The following is a 15455-nucleotide window of genomic DNA, read 5'->3' as shown; positions in this document are numbered from 1 at the left end:
TAAAAATGAAGTAAAGTGTAATTTTGATAGACTTTGAGGAGCTGAGTATAATTTACCCTTATTTTTCAAGAGAAAAATATATGGAAACTAAAAGCAATAGCAAAACGGCACCGTTTTAGTCTAGGTTAAAATCGACCCTCAAGTTTATAAAACGGCACAGAGTTTCTGCAGAGAAGCAATGCGAACCCTAATCTTCTAGCGACTCTTATATAAAGGGTTTCGCTAGCAGCCTCTCATAGCATCACATGCCTCAAATTCTCTTCGTTCTTGTTACCCTTCTTTCACTGTCTTCCGATTTCGATTTCTTGTTTCAATTTATTGAAGAATTTTGTTCCAAAATGATGGAATCAATTTACTTGTATTATCATTGTCGTTTCATCAAAATTTAATTTTGATTCGCTGGATTGCATTGTTTGATAGCATTAAATCCAATTGATGTTCTGGGTATGCGTGTTTCAATTTTGATTTTTACTCTTGAATTTTTGCATCTGTTTACCCTCTCCATCTGTGTCTTATTTTTGAATGGCTATGGAGATAAAACTGATGCAAAGATCCAAACTGGTTGACTTACCAGCCCATCGCATCCTTTTACAAATTGCCATGGGTCAAATGGACCTACCAAAATTTTCAAAATCAATTTTTTTGTTGTTGCAAATTATGTGTATTTTTCTTGAGAGAAAATGGCAGCTGATGATCATTGTTTAAACCGCTTATTGATATACTGATTAAAGCCTTGATGAACCACAAACTTTCTGATGCCATTTTACTTGTGATTTTAATTTATGTTTCTGAGTGAACTTATGCTATTGTTTTATGACTAAGGGTTGGCAAATGATGTTCAAAATATCTTATCCTACACACTGATTTAATTCTGTGAAGATCAATATCTCCGCTTATTATCTGATGCCTCCCTATAACTTATTGAATTTGATGCTAGTTATTTTATGTTTGTAAATATTGTTGGAATTTTTCTGAGATGCTTATCTGCATCTTTTGGATGCCAAAATTGATTCTTAGAATAGAGGGGTTGCTATAAACATGTTATTTGTGTGTTTGTGTGATTTGTTTGATCTGAAAATTTGATAACTCATCTATGATGAAGAAATGCAGACGGGCGGACTGAAATGATGCCATGTTGATTGTCTGCCACTTCCTTTTTTGGAATGCCTCTGAGATGTAATGACATTGATTTTTTTTTTTGTGTTGTTTCTCACATGGTTTGTTTTTAGTTGTTGCTGGAACCATCATTGTCAAAGTTGGATAATTCTGATACTTCTGCTATGATGAAGTTGCATTAATATGTCTGGACATATGAAACTTTGTTATGATTTTATATCTTTGCTTTTTCTTCTGAGCAGAAGTATCAATCCTCTTGTTCACAAATTGGTATTCATGTTTCAATTTTTGCTTTTCATGTATTATATTTTGAAGTTTGGTATCTGGAAATTGTGTTATTTTTTTTCTTTCATACTTTGTGTTGGGTGCCTGTTTGTTCTAGCTATCAAAAGGACTTTTATGCAAAATTGATTTACTAGAATGGATTTCTGTTCACCAAATAGATATTTCATCATGATCGATATTTTTTGGTACATGGAGGGGCATGACCCCCCATCATGATGGATTTTGACTATTCTTTTGTGATGATTAAAATGATTTCTTCTTAAAGAATGGCTTAGTAAATAGTAACTGTTTGTAACTCATGCCATATGTGGGAATTTTTGAATGCACATTCCAAGAGTTCAAACTGAAACTGAAAGGGATCAATTAGTTACTCACGTTCAGTTGGGGTAAATTTGAACTCAAATGACTGAAACTGAATGCACATTCTAGAAGTTGAGCTTGACCTTTATTATAGCTGAAGTAGAACAAAAAATATACTAAAGTAGGGTGTTGGCTTCGGTGGCACCGATAAAAATTGTCCCATGGTGGTTCAGTTAAATGACAGCCATATAATAGTTTAAACTTAAATGGTTGAGATTAATTTTAGTTGAATCTTGAATTTACTAAAATGTCCTTCACCCTAATTTAAATCAAACACCATCCTCAATGGCTCTCCTTTGTCCTTCTCCCCTCACCTATGACCGGCCACCTCACCACCACCACCATCGAGCCTAATGAATATGAGCAAATCTTGGTACTAGATATGAGCTTTTCAGATCTCCTCCATCAAAATTTATAGTCTAGTGTAGATTAAAAATAAAAAGATCTAAGTGTGATGGAGCGTTTTAGTTCAGAGGGATCATAGGGGAGGTGGGAGAGGAAGAGGCAGCGGCGGGAGGAGAGGTCGTAGGCGGCGAGGGCGTTGAACGGAGGGAGTTGGAAACAATCGGTCTTCAAACAAATAGAATGAAACCCTAACTTTGTGGATAAACTAAGAGCCCATCGGAGAGAGAGCCTCCAACTGGGAAGAGGTTGTTGACGCCAAACCAAACCATCATTGTCACGAGCAACAAGCCCAAGGCATGCCATCCTTAAAGAAGAAAATGCAATGTTAAAATTTACTTCACCACGTCTCCGGCCGGTGAAGACTACACACTATTGAGAGAGGGTGTGGGGAAGCCTGCATCAATGTCAAGGGCAGCATTAACTGGAATTGGTCACAACACACGACCGAGAGCCTTCCGATTACCATGAAACAAACAAGCAATCCTAGTTTATCAAACACAGTACATGATGGACAGAAAGAGACCAGCCACAGAAACATCAACCTCCTCCAAGAACACTTGCAAGAACTTATAAAGACTACCTCTAGGATCCCACCAAGGCTGGACCTTCAGACAAAGGAAAACTGCATGGTAAATATAAAGAACATAATGAACAACGAGGTAAGTCACAAATACTTGGTGAGACATAATAAATAACGCGTGTGGATATAAGGTGTCAAGGCATGTTCATTAAAACCAAACATGATTTTGGACATACCATACGTACATTGGTATATATATTTATAAGAGCATCTTCAATGCAAAGTTTCTAGTTTGATTGCTTAAACACTATTCTGGTGGGTCCATATTGCCACATATGATTTAAGCATGTCAAGCAGAATTCGCTCCAACCATGGTTGCTTATTTTCCTTTTGTTTGGGTCCAATTATACCTTATATATTTATATTATTTCAAGGTCATGATACTATTTAAATCCATGAATGAAAGAGAAAATATAATTTTTTAATCAAAAAGCAAGAAGAAAGAGAATAAGCAATCGTTGCTTAAATTTAAGCAATCATACTGTCATGTCATGTTGCTCCAATGATACTTCAAAATAAGGAACGTTGCTTAAATTCTCAAACTTGATTAAGCAACCCCCATTGGAGATGCTCTAAATCTTCATACATATCTACACGGGCTTTTGATTTCAAAATGGTACAATAAAACTAGAAACAACTTCAACTTTCATCAATCAATAACGATTTTCATAAATCGAGGGCCTTACCTCACTTTGTAACTGAGATCATCTCAAACTATATGAATATTTGTTGTATCAACTATTTGTTACAACAAACAATGTGATAGTATGTGTAACACCCCGATTTTCGGGTGTCACTTTAGTAACTCAAAAATAAAATAAAGCGGAAAAGCAGGTATTTTTTTTTTCATTTTGTTTTTAAATAATAAGGCTTGTCGAGATAAAGACTCAACCCATTCGCGATTAACAGCGACTAATATACAATAAAAGCACAGCCCTCGCTGTAACCAAAATCATCGTCACGAGTGTCCTCAAGTGACGGAAAGTAACACCAAGTAACTAAAAGTATTCCCCAACGGCAACAAGTGTGACCCATAGATAGAGTCATAAGTTTTATAAATACAGTCTCCAAGAAAGTAAGTCAGCCCAAAACGGTCTCCAAAGGACCTCCTACGTCCGACAAACTCCCTGTGATTCTCATGGAAGAGAACCCACACAAAAGCTAATAGTCGGGGACCTACCCTGCCCCAAAATAAGAAATGAAGATCAGAGCTATGACAACGAAACCCGATATACTACACCCCTAACATCGACCCTCATCCGATCCTGCAAGAAGTCCGGGTCCACGTCGAAGCCTCAGTAGTAGTCATTTCGCTCCGGGTCCTCCCCGAACGACGAACCATCACGAATCAACTGTTGAACGTCTGGCAGCAGGCCGACCGCCCAAACACAAACATGAACACAAAGCCAAGGCGCGAGAGTCAACTCACAGAATATAATAGATAATACAAGCAACATGTGAAGAATAAGGGGGTATATATATATATATATGTTGTATATATATACATATAAATTCTGCATTGCCTACCCTAAGGTATATACATGGCATGTTATCGAATCTCTAGTAACAACACGATATTCAATATCTCAACAATTCAACAAATAACATCACGATGTTCACCAATATCAAATCATCAAAATCTCAACATATGAAGTTAGGTGATAAGGTTAGTCAAACAATGTATCGTCCTCCCAACGCACAAGTGTCTAACTAAACAAATGTTCCCTGTCGTTTGCCCTAGGGTAAACGACGATGAAATCTCACGCTTCCATGAAGTCTCACGCTTCAATGGAGTCTTACGCTTTCACGAAGTCTCACGCTTCAGTGAAATCTCACACAATCACGAAGTCTCATGCTTCAGTGAAGTTTCACGCCTTCACGAAGTCTCACGCTTCAGTGAAGTTTCGCGCATTCACGAAGTCTCACGCTTCACTGAAGTTTCGCGCCTTCATGAAGTCTCCCGCTTCAATGAAGTCCCACACCTTCACGAAATCTCACGCTTCAGTGAAGTTTCACGCCTCCGCAAAGTCTCCCGCTTCAGCGAAGGTTCCCGTCTCCACAAGGTCTCCCGCCTTAGTGAAGTTTCTGCTTTCACGAAGTCTCACGCTTCCGTGAATTTGCACCCTTTCACGAAGTCTCACGCTTCAGTGAAGTTCCATGCTTTCACAAAGTCTCACGCCTCAGTGAAGCTTCCCGGATCATCCTTTGGATGGCTAAATAAACTGCTCAAAGAGCGAAGGAGTACCAATGTACTTGGAAACTTATAGTTCCCCGACTTATCCTTTAGATAGCCAAACAACAAACTGCTCATCGAGCGAAGAGTACCAACATACTCAGAAACTCATTAGTTTCCCCAAAACTTGGACTCGGCAACAGTTCTCATTTTCCAAAACTAATATTCAAGTCCTAAGCTCTTATTTGAGATTGTGATCATTATTTAAAGGTTCAGAGGTTGTTTAGTGTCTTATGAATTTTCCTTGTAAAATAGTTTCCATTTAGTTTTATCTCTAATCTTATGAGTTTAAAAGATCCCATCATCCCAAGTATTTCCCAGAGAAGGTCTCGATCCATTAAAACAATAACAAGGCCCGAACCTCCGTTCGTCCCGTCAAACTTTCCCAAAATCTCAAGATAAATTTGGCATAACTGCCCGTTATCCTCTCTGACGTACAACAGATATATGTGTAATTTCATAATCAAAGTAACACAATCCAACAGTCATGGCACATATATCAACACATCCTAGATTAACCATTTAGCACATAACATGTGAATCAGTTTCAAAAATAATTCTAGCGATAAATGATTATCATTGTCAGCCGTAGCCTCAGAAAACATTTTCCCAGTCAATCACAATCAAGTGCATAAACAATAAATCAAGTCGAATTGGTCGACGCCTAAAACTTTAGCTAGCAAGGTAAGTTGCCCTCACCTCTAGTTCCTTCAGAATCACGGTGTAAGTCACGCTCACAAGCTTGCTCAGTCAAGTCCAAGGTTTCCACAAACGAACCTTAGAGCAAACAAAGCAAAAATCAATCAAAATAAGTCAGTACAATCGAAACAATACTAACTAACGTTAGACAAAGCTCAAGAAGCTTCAGAGTACCACATTTAGGCACAAATGGAAGTGCTTTCCCCGAATGGATGAGTTTTGACTCGATTCAAGTTTTGTACAAAAACACTTTATTCGCTAAAACATCCATAACTCGAGCTACAGAACTCAGAATGACACGAAACCAAAGCCAAAATTTCGACAACTGAGAGAGCTACGCTATAACTCAGGTCATACAGACCCAAAAATTATTTTTGGACACGGTACCACACCAAATAAGTTTCGGCCACTATCAAAATAGGGCTTCCCCAACTTTTTCTTCGATCTAATTTAATTCCTAGGTATTCTTAGGCGATATCTAGGCCAGGGAAACTCTCAGAAAAATTATCGGGTCGAAAACTAACACAGGGGTATTTTGGTCAGTGTTTTTAGCCCGAAAACTCAAAGTCGGAATTTTGAGAAATAAATTTGATGAGCGTGTTCCTAACGACATTTATAACAACTAATCCTACTGACACTAAGCTCAGTCGAGAGTTTTTAATCCAAAGAACGAAGCTTTGGCCAAAAATGGGTTTTTCGAGCAGAATTGAAACTCGGCGGCAATTCGGCGAGATTCAGCAGAAAACAACCGGATATTCATGCTCTTGGGCATGTAGGCAATAAGTTTAGACACTGAAATCAAGTTATTTGAACAGTTTTACAAAAAGCTCAAAACTTTGAGCACATAAAGACATAGAGAAAAGCGACAGAATTGACGATTAGAAGTAAGGAATAGCATCTATACCTCGAGGTCTACGCGTAGCAACGAACGGTGCAACGATCAGGCAAGAAACGGCGAAAATCACTTCTCCTCCTTCCTCCTCCAAGCTCGCGGCCTCCCATGGGGTTTTTGGGTGGATTTTTGATTTTTTTTTTCATTTTTCCACCTATTTATAGGAAAGGGAAAATGCGGGAAAATGATTATTTCGCGATTCCGATTTGTCCTGCGCATTCCTCTGTGAATTCTAAGATAGGTTCTGGCGACAGAATTCCAAAACTCAGAATAGGTTTCTTGGAAATAAGACAAACGATCCAAAGTCGGTGTAAATTTATTTTACCCGAAAAACTACTTTTTGCAGTTGATGTCGGATGAGAAAACTTCTTTCTGAAGAAAGATTCAAAACATCGAAAGAAATAGGTGTACGTGTGTGAAATCTCCGTTTAAAGCTCCAAATAGAAAAAGTCTTCATCGTCGGTTGATTTTTAGGGTTCTTGAACTATCAGGGGTTTAGTTTCGGCAAACCTCCGAGAATTGGAATCGGACGTTCGTACATCTCAGGGTTTCGTATCGAAACACTTGTCGTGGAAAGGAATAAGAGAAATTCTTATATTTCTCTGAAGATTTTTGGAATTTATTCCTATAGTGTTCCAAGGGTTAAATTAATCGTTTCCTAAGGTTCTTGTCCTAGGCGTAAACGAATAATACTTGCGTCATAAGTTTCGTCGATTCGAATCTTATCCTTAACCTTCTTGTGAAATGTCTTCTCTACCCATTTATTCCATTTAATAAACGTTTATCCAGTTTTCTTAATTCACGTCACATCGAATTTATTCGTGAATATGAGATTTCACTAATTTATTCTAAGCTTAAAATCTTGGGTCTCACAGTATGAGCACGAAATGCGTAGGCTACATTATTTCTTCGTTGTGAAGAACGGTATAATAATATGATATATGACATAGGTCACATTATCTCTTCGTTGTGATGAACAATACAATACTGTGACATATTGCAAAGGTCACATCTCTTCGTTGTGATAAACGAAACAATACTATGGACACAATGCATATGTCACGTTATCTCTTCGTTGTGATAAATAATATAATACTATGAGATATAGTGCATAGACCACATAATCTTGTCGTTTGAAAAATAGAATAATATTACTCCCTTCGTTTCAGAAAGTTTGTAATTTTGGTTATGATTTCAATATTCCAAATAGTTTGTTGTTTTAGGATGCCAATGCATTTTTCCTCATTTTTTTTTAGGTTTGCCATGGCTTGGCTCGTTGCCCAAATGGTTTCCCTATGCAAGGTGCACCCGTGAGCTCCCATCTCGAAATTTGAGAATTCTTGCCCCGATGATGGATTTCCCAAGGCTAACATGCAAATTTGGGTGGAAAATGTGTTTTCAAGGGAAAATATCAAGTTGAATTGGACTCTTTGATGACCATGACATGCTCCGTTGCCCAATTGGTTTCCCTATGCCGAGGTGTCCCCATAAGCACCTATGTCAAAATTTGAGAATTCTTCCCCCGATGATGGATTTCCCAAAGTTAACCTATGCGAATTTGTGTGGAAAATGAGTTTTCAAGGGAATATATCAAGTTCGGAGGGAAACTTGGATTTCCATGGCATGCCTCGTTGCCCAAATGGTTTCTCTATCCCAAGGTGCCCCCATGAGCTCTCATGTCAAAATTTGAGAATTCTCGCCCCGATGATGGATTTCCCAAGGCTAACCTATGCGGATTTGTGTGGAAAACGAGTTTTCAAGGGAAACTCACAAGTGGGAAGGGAAACTTGATTTTCCATGGCATGCCTAGATTTTCAAATGATTTTTCTATGCTAAGGTGCCTCCGTGACCTCCAATATCAAAATTCGGGAATTCTTGCCCCAATGATGGATTTCCAAAGGCTAACCCTATGCGTATTTGGTGAAAAATGAGTTTTCAAAGGAAAATATCAAGTTGGAAGATACTCTTGGTTTTTCATGGCTTGCCTCGTTGCCCAAATGGTTTCCCTATGCCAAGGTGCACCCGTGAGCGCCCATCTCAATATTTGAGAATTCTTACCCGAAGATGGTTTTCTCAATGCTAACCAATGCGAACTTGGGTGAAAAATGACTTTTCAAGGGAAAATATCAAGTTGAGAGGGACTCTTGGATAGCCATGGCATGCCTCGTTGCCCAAATGGTTTCCCTATGCCAAGATGCCCCCGTGAGCACGTATGTCAAAAGTTGAGAATTCTTGCCACGATAATAGATTTACCAAGGCTAACTTATGCAAATTTGGGTGGAAAATGAGTTTTCAAAGGAAAATATCAAGTTGGAAGAGACTCTTGGTTTGCTATGGCTTGCCTCGTTTCCCAAATGGTTTCCCTATGCAAGGTGCACCCGTGAGCTCCCATCACAAAATTTAAGAATTCTTGCCCCGATGATGGATTTCCCAAGGCTAACATGCAAATTTGGGTGGAAAATGAGTTTTCAAAGGAAAATATCAAGTTGGAAGGGACTCTTGGTTTGCCATGAATTTTCTCGTTTCCCAATTGGTTTCCCTATGCAAAGGTGCACCCCTGAGCTCCCGTCTCAAAATTTGAGAATTCTTGCCCCGATGATGGATTTCCCAGGGCTAACCTAAGCGAATTTGGGTGGAAAATGACTTTTCAAGGGAAAATGTCAAGTCGGAATGGACTCTTGGATGGCCATGACATGCCTCGTTGCCCAAATGGTTTCTCTATGCCGAGGTGCCCCCGTCAGTACTTATGTCAAAATTTGAGAATTATAGCCCCGATGATGGATTTCCCAAGGCTAACCTAGGCGAATTTGGGTGGAAAATGTGCTTTCAAGGGAAAATATCAAGTTGGAAGGGAAACATGGATTTGCATGTCATGAATCGTTGCCCAAATTGTTTATTTATCCTAAGGTACCCTACTGAGCTCTCATGTCAAAATTTAAGAATTCTTGCCCCGATGATGGATTTTCCAAGGCTAACATGTAAATTTTGGTGGAAAATGAGTTTTCAAAGGAATATATCAAGTTGGAAGGGACTCTTGGTTTGCCACGAATTTTCTCGTTGCCCAAATGGTTTCCCTATGCCAAGGTGTACCCGTGAGCTCCCATCCCAAAATTTGAGAATTCTTGCCCCGATGATGGATTTCCCACGGCTAACCTAAGCGAATTTGGGTGGAAAATGACTTTTCAAGGGAAAATATCAAGTTGGAAGGGACTCTTGGATGGCCATGTCATGCCTCTTGCCCAAATGGTTTCTTTATGCCGAGGTGCCCCCGTCAGCACTTATGTCAAAATTTGAGAATTATAGCCCCGATGATGGATTTCCCAAGGCTAACCTATGCGAATTTGGGTGGAAAATGTGTTTTCAAGGGAATATATCAAGTTGGAAGGGAAACATGGATTTCCATGGGATGCCTCGTTGCCCAAATTTTTTCCCTATCTCAAGGTACCCCAGTGAGCTCTCATGTCAAAATTTGAGAATTCTTGCACCGATGATGGATTTTCCAAGGCTTACCTATGTGAATTTGAGTGGAAAATGAGTTTTCAAAGGAAAATATGAAGTTAGAAGGGACTCTTGGTTTGCCATGGCTTGCCTCGTTGCCCTAATGGTTTCCCTATGCCAAGGTGCACTCGTGAGCTCTCATCTCAAAATTTGAGAATTCTTGCCCCGATGATGGATTTCCCATGGCTAACCTAGGCGAATTTTGGTGGAAAATGACTTTTCCAGGGAAAATATCAAGTTGGATGGGCCTCTTGGATGGCCATGACGTGCCTCGTATCCCAAATTGTTTCTCTATGCCGAGGTGCCCCCGTGAGCACTTATATCAAAATTTGAGAATTATAGATCCGATGATGGATTTCCCAAGACTAACCTTTGCGAATATGGGTGGAAAATGAGTTTTCAAGGGAAAATATCCAGTTGGAAGGGAAACATGGATTTCCATGGCATGCCTTGTTGCCCAAATGGTTTCCCAATCCCAAGGTGCCATAGTGAGCTCTCATGTCAAAATTTGAGAATTTTTGCACCGTAAGGGATTTCCCAAGGCTAACCTATGTGAATTTAGGTGTAAAATGAGTTTTCACAGGAAAATATCAAGATGGAAGGGACTCTTGGTTGGCCATGGCTTGCCTCGTTGCCCAAATGGTTTCCTTATGCAAGGTGCACCCGTTAGCTCCCATCTCAAAATTTGAGAATTCTTGCCCCAATGATGGATTTACCAAGGATAACATGCAAATTTGGGTGGAAAATGTGTTTTCAAGGGAAAATATCAAATTGGAAGGGACTCTTGGATGACCATGACATGCCCCGTTGCCCAAATGTTTTCCCTATGCCGAGGTGTCCCCGTAAGCACCTATGTCAAAATTTGAGAATTCTTGCCCCGATGATGGATTTCCCAAGGCTAACCTATGCGAATTTGTGTGGAAAATGAGTTTTCAAGGGAAAATATCAAGTTGGAAGGAAAAATTGGATTGCCATGACATGCCTTGTTGCCCAAATGGTTTCTCTATCCCAAGGTTCCCCCGTGAGCTCTCATGTCATAATTTGAGAATTCTTGCCCCGATGATGGATTTCTCAAGGCTAACCTATGCGAATTTGTGTGGAAAATGAGTTTTCAAGGGAAACTCAAAAGTTGGAAGGGAAACTTGATTTTCCATGGCATGCTTCGATGCCCAAACGGTTTCCCTATGCTAAGGTGCCTCCGTGAGCTGCAATGTCAAAATTCGGGAATTCTTGCCCCAATGATGGATTTCCCAAGGCACCTATGCGAATTTGGGTGAAAAATGAGTTTTCAAAGGAAAATATCAAGTTGGAAGATACTCTTGGTTTTTCATGGCTTGCCTCGTTGCCCAAATGGTTTCCCTATGCCAAGGTGCACCCGTGAGCGCCCATCTCAATATTTGAGAATTCTTACCCGAAGATGGTTTTCTCAATGCTAACCAATGCGAACTTGGGTGAAAAATGACTTTTCAAGGGAAAATATCAAGTTGAGAGGGACTCTTGGATAGCCATGGCATGCCTCGTTGCCCAAATGGTTTCCCTATGCCAAGATGCCCCCGTGAGCACGTATGTCAAAAGTTGAGAATTCTTGCCACGATAATAGATTTACCAAGGCTAACTTATGCAAATTTGGGTGGAAAATGAGTTTTCAAAGGAAAATATCAAGTTGGAAGAGACTCTTGGTTTGCTATGGCTTGCCTCGTTTCCCAAATGGTTTCCCTATGCAAGGTGCACCCGTGAGCTCCCATCACAAAATTTAAGAATTCTTGCCCCGATGATGGATTTCCCAAGGCTAACATGCAAATTTGGGTGGAAAATGAGTTTTCAAAGGAAAATATCAAGTTGGAAGGGACTCTTGGTTTGCCATGACTTTTCTTGTTGCCCAATTGGTTTCCCTATGCAAAGGTGCACGCCTGAGCTCCCATCTCAAAATTTGAGAATTCTTGCCCCGACGATGGATTTCTCAGGGCTAACCTAAGCGAATTTGGGTGACAAATGACTTTTCAAGGGAAAATATCAAGTTGGAAGGAACTCTTGGATGGCCATGACATGCCTCGTTGCCCAAATGGTTTCTCTATGCCGAGGTGCCCCCGTCAGTACTTATGTCAAAATTTGAGAATTATAGCCCCGATGATGGATTTCCCAAGGCTAACCTAGGCGAATTTGGGTGGAAAATGTGCTTTCAAGGGAAAATATCAAGTTGGAAGGGACTCTTGGATGGCCATGGCATGCCTCGTTGCCCAAATGGTTTCTCTATGCCGAGGTGCCACTGTCAGTACTTATGTCAAAATTTGAGAATTATAGCCCCGATGATGGATTTCCCAAGGCTAACATGCAAATTCGGGTGGAAAATGAGTTTTCAAAGGAAAATATCCAGTTAGAAGGGACTCTTGGTTTGCCATGACTTTTCTCGTTGCCCAAATGGTTTCACTATGCAAAGGTGCACCCATGAGCTCCTATCTTAAAATTTGAGAATTCTTACCCCTATGATAGATTTCCCACGGCTAACCTAAGCGAATTTGGGTGGAAAATGTGTTTTCAAGGGAAAATATCAAGTTGAAAGGGACTCTTTGATGACCATGACATGCCCCGTTGCCCAAATGGTTTCCCTATGTCAAAATTTGAGAATTCTTCCCGCGATGATAGATTTCCCAACGTTAACCTATGTGATTTTGTGCGGAAAATGAGTTTTCAAGGGAATATATCAAGTTCGGAGGGAAACTTGGATTGCCATGGCAAGCCTCGTTTCCCAAATGGTTTCTCTATCCCAAGGTGCCCCCATGAGCTCTCATGTCAAAATTTAAGAATTCTCGCCCCGATGATGGATTTCCCAAGGCTAACCTATGCGGATTTGTGTGGAAAACGAGTTTTCAAGGGAAACTCACAAGTTGGAAGGGAAACTTGATTTTCCATGGCATGCCTCGATGCCCAAATGGTTTCCCTATCCTAAGGTGCCTCCGTGAGCTCCAATGTCAAAATTCGGGAATTCTTGCCCCAATGATGGATTTCCAAAGGCTAACCCTATGCGAATTTGGGTGAAAAATGAGTTTTCAAAGGAAAATATCAAGTTGGAAGATACTCTTGGTTTTTCATGGCTTGCCTCGTTGCCCAAATGGTTTCCCTATGCCAAGGTGCACCCGTGAGCGCCCATCTCAATATTTGAGAATTCTTACCCGATGATGGCTTTTTCAATGGTAACCTATGCGAACTTGGGTGAAAAATGATTTTTCAAGGGAAAATATCAAGTTGAGAGGGACTCATGGATGTCCATGGCATGCCTTGTTGCCCAAATGGTTTCCCTATGCCGAGGTGCCCCCGTGAGCACGTATGTCAAAAGTTGAGAATTCTTGCCACGATAATGGATTTACCAAGGCTAACTTATGCAAATTTGGGTGGAAAATGAGTTTTCAAAGGAAAATATCAAGTTGGAAGGGACTCTTGGTTTGCTATGGCTTGCCTCGTTTCCCAAATGGTTTCCCTATGCAAGGTGCACCCGTGAGCTCCCATCACAAAATTTAAGAATTCTTGCCCCGATGATGGATTTCCCAAGGCTAACATGCAAATTTGGGTGGAAAATGAGTTTTCAAAGGAAAATATCAAGTTGGAAGGGACTCTTGGTTTGCCATGACTTTTCTTGTTGCCCAATTGGTTTCCCTATGCAAAGGTGCACGCCTGAGCTCCCATCTCAAAATTTGAGAATTCTTGCCCCGACGATGGATTTCTCAGGGCTAACCTAAGCGAATTTGGGTGACAAATGACTTTTCAAGGGAAAATATCAAGTTGGAAGGAACTCTTGGATGGCCATGACATGCCTCGTTGCCCAAATGGTTTCTCTATGCCGAGGTGCCCCCGTCAGTACTTATGTCAAAATTTGAGAATTATAGCCCCGATGATGGATTTCCCAAGGCTAACCTAGGCGAATTTGGGTGGAAAATGTGCTTTCAAGGGAAAATATCAAGTTGGAAGGGACTCTTGGATGGCCATGGCATGCCTCGTTGCCCAAATGGTTTCTCTATGCCGAGGTGCCACTGTCAGTACTTATGTCAAAATTTGAGAATTATAGCCCCGATGATGGATTTCCCAAGGCTAACATGCAAATTCGGGTGGAAAATGAGTTTTCAAAGGAAAATATCCAGTTAGAAGGGACTCTTGGTTTGCCATGACTTTTCTCGTTGCCCAAATGGTTTCACTATGCAAAGGTGCACCCATGAGCTCCTATCTTAAAATTTGAGAATTCTTACCCCTATGATAGATTTCCCACGGCTAACCTAAGCGAATTTGGGTGGAAAATGTGTTTTCAAGGGAAAATATCAAGTTGAAAGGGACTCTTTGATGACCATGACATGCCCCGTTGCCCAAATGGTTTCCCTATGTCAAAATTTGAGAATTCTTCCCGCGATGATAGATTTCCCAACGTTAACCTATGTGATTTTGTGCGGAAAATGAGTTTTCAAGGGAATATATCAAGTTCGGAGGGAAACTTGGATTGCCATGGCAAGCCTCGTTTCCCAAATGGTTTCTCTATCCCAAGGTGCCCCCATGAGCTCTCATGTCAAAATTTAAGAATTCTCGCCCCGATGATGGATTTCCCAAGGCTAACCTATGCGGATTTGTGTGGAAAACGAGTTTTCAAGGGAAACTCACAAGTTGGAAGGGAAACTTGATTTTCCATGGCATGCCTCGATGCCCAAATGGTTTCCCTATCCTAAGGTGCCTCCGTGAGCTCCAATGTCAAAATTCGGGAATTCTTGCCCCAATGATGGATTTCCAAAGGCTAACCCTATGCGAATTTGGGTGAAAAATGAGTTTTCAAATGAAAATATCAAGTTGGAAGATAGTCTTGGTTTTTCATGGCTTGTCTCGTTGCCCAAATGGCTTCCCTATGCCAAGGTGCATCGGTGAGCGCCCATCTCAATATTTGAGAATTCTTACCCGATGATGGCTTTCTCAATGCTAACCTATGCGAACTTGGGTGAAAAATGACTTTTCAAGGGAAAATATCAAGTTGAGAGGGACTCTTGGATGGCCATGGCATGCCTCGTTGCCCAAATGGTTTCCCTATGCCGAGGTGCCCCCGTGAGCACGTATGTCAAAAGTTGAGAATTCTTGCCACGATAATGGATTTACCAAGGCTAACTTATGCAAATTTGGGTGGAAAATGTCTTTTTAAGGGAAAATATCAAGTTGGAAGGGACTCTTGGTTTGCTAGGGCTTGCCTCGTTTCCCAAATGGTTTCCCTATGCAAGGTGCACCCGTGAGCTCCCATCACAAAATTTAAGAATTCTTGCCCCGATGATGGATTTCCCACGGCTAACCTAAGCGAATTTGGGTGGAAAATGACTTTTCAAGGGAAAATATCAAGTTGGAAGAGACTCTTGGATGGCCATGGC

General features: G+C 40.6%; 1 non-coding gene across 1 annotated transcript; it reads left to right on the top strand.

Annotated features, from left to right (window-relative positions):
• The first annotated feature begins 823 nt into the window (after positions 1-823).
• LOC130721671 (small nucleolar RNA R16) lies at positions 824-911 on the top strand. Its single transcript, XR_009013591.1, has one exon. It is a non-coding gene; the product is annotated as a small nucleolar RNA R16 (small nucleolar RNA).
• Positions 912-15455: the final 14544 nt, after the last annotated feature.

Source organism: Lotus japonicus, chromosome 5 (assembly GCF_012489685.1).
Source record: "Lotus japonicus ecotype B-129 chromosome 5, LjGifu_v1.2".
NCBI lineage: Eukaryota > Viridiplantae > Streptophyta > Magnoliopsida > Fabales > Fabaceae > Lotus > Lotus japonicus.
Note: the sequence above shows the minus strand (reverse complement) of the source record. Positions and strands in the feature narration are given on the sequence as shown.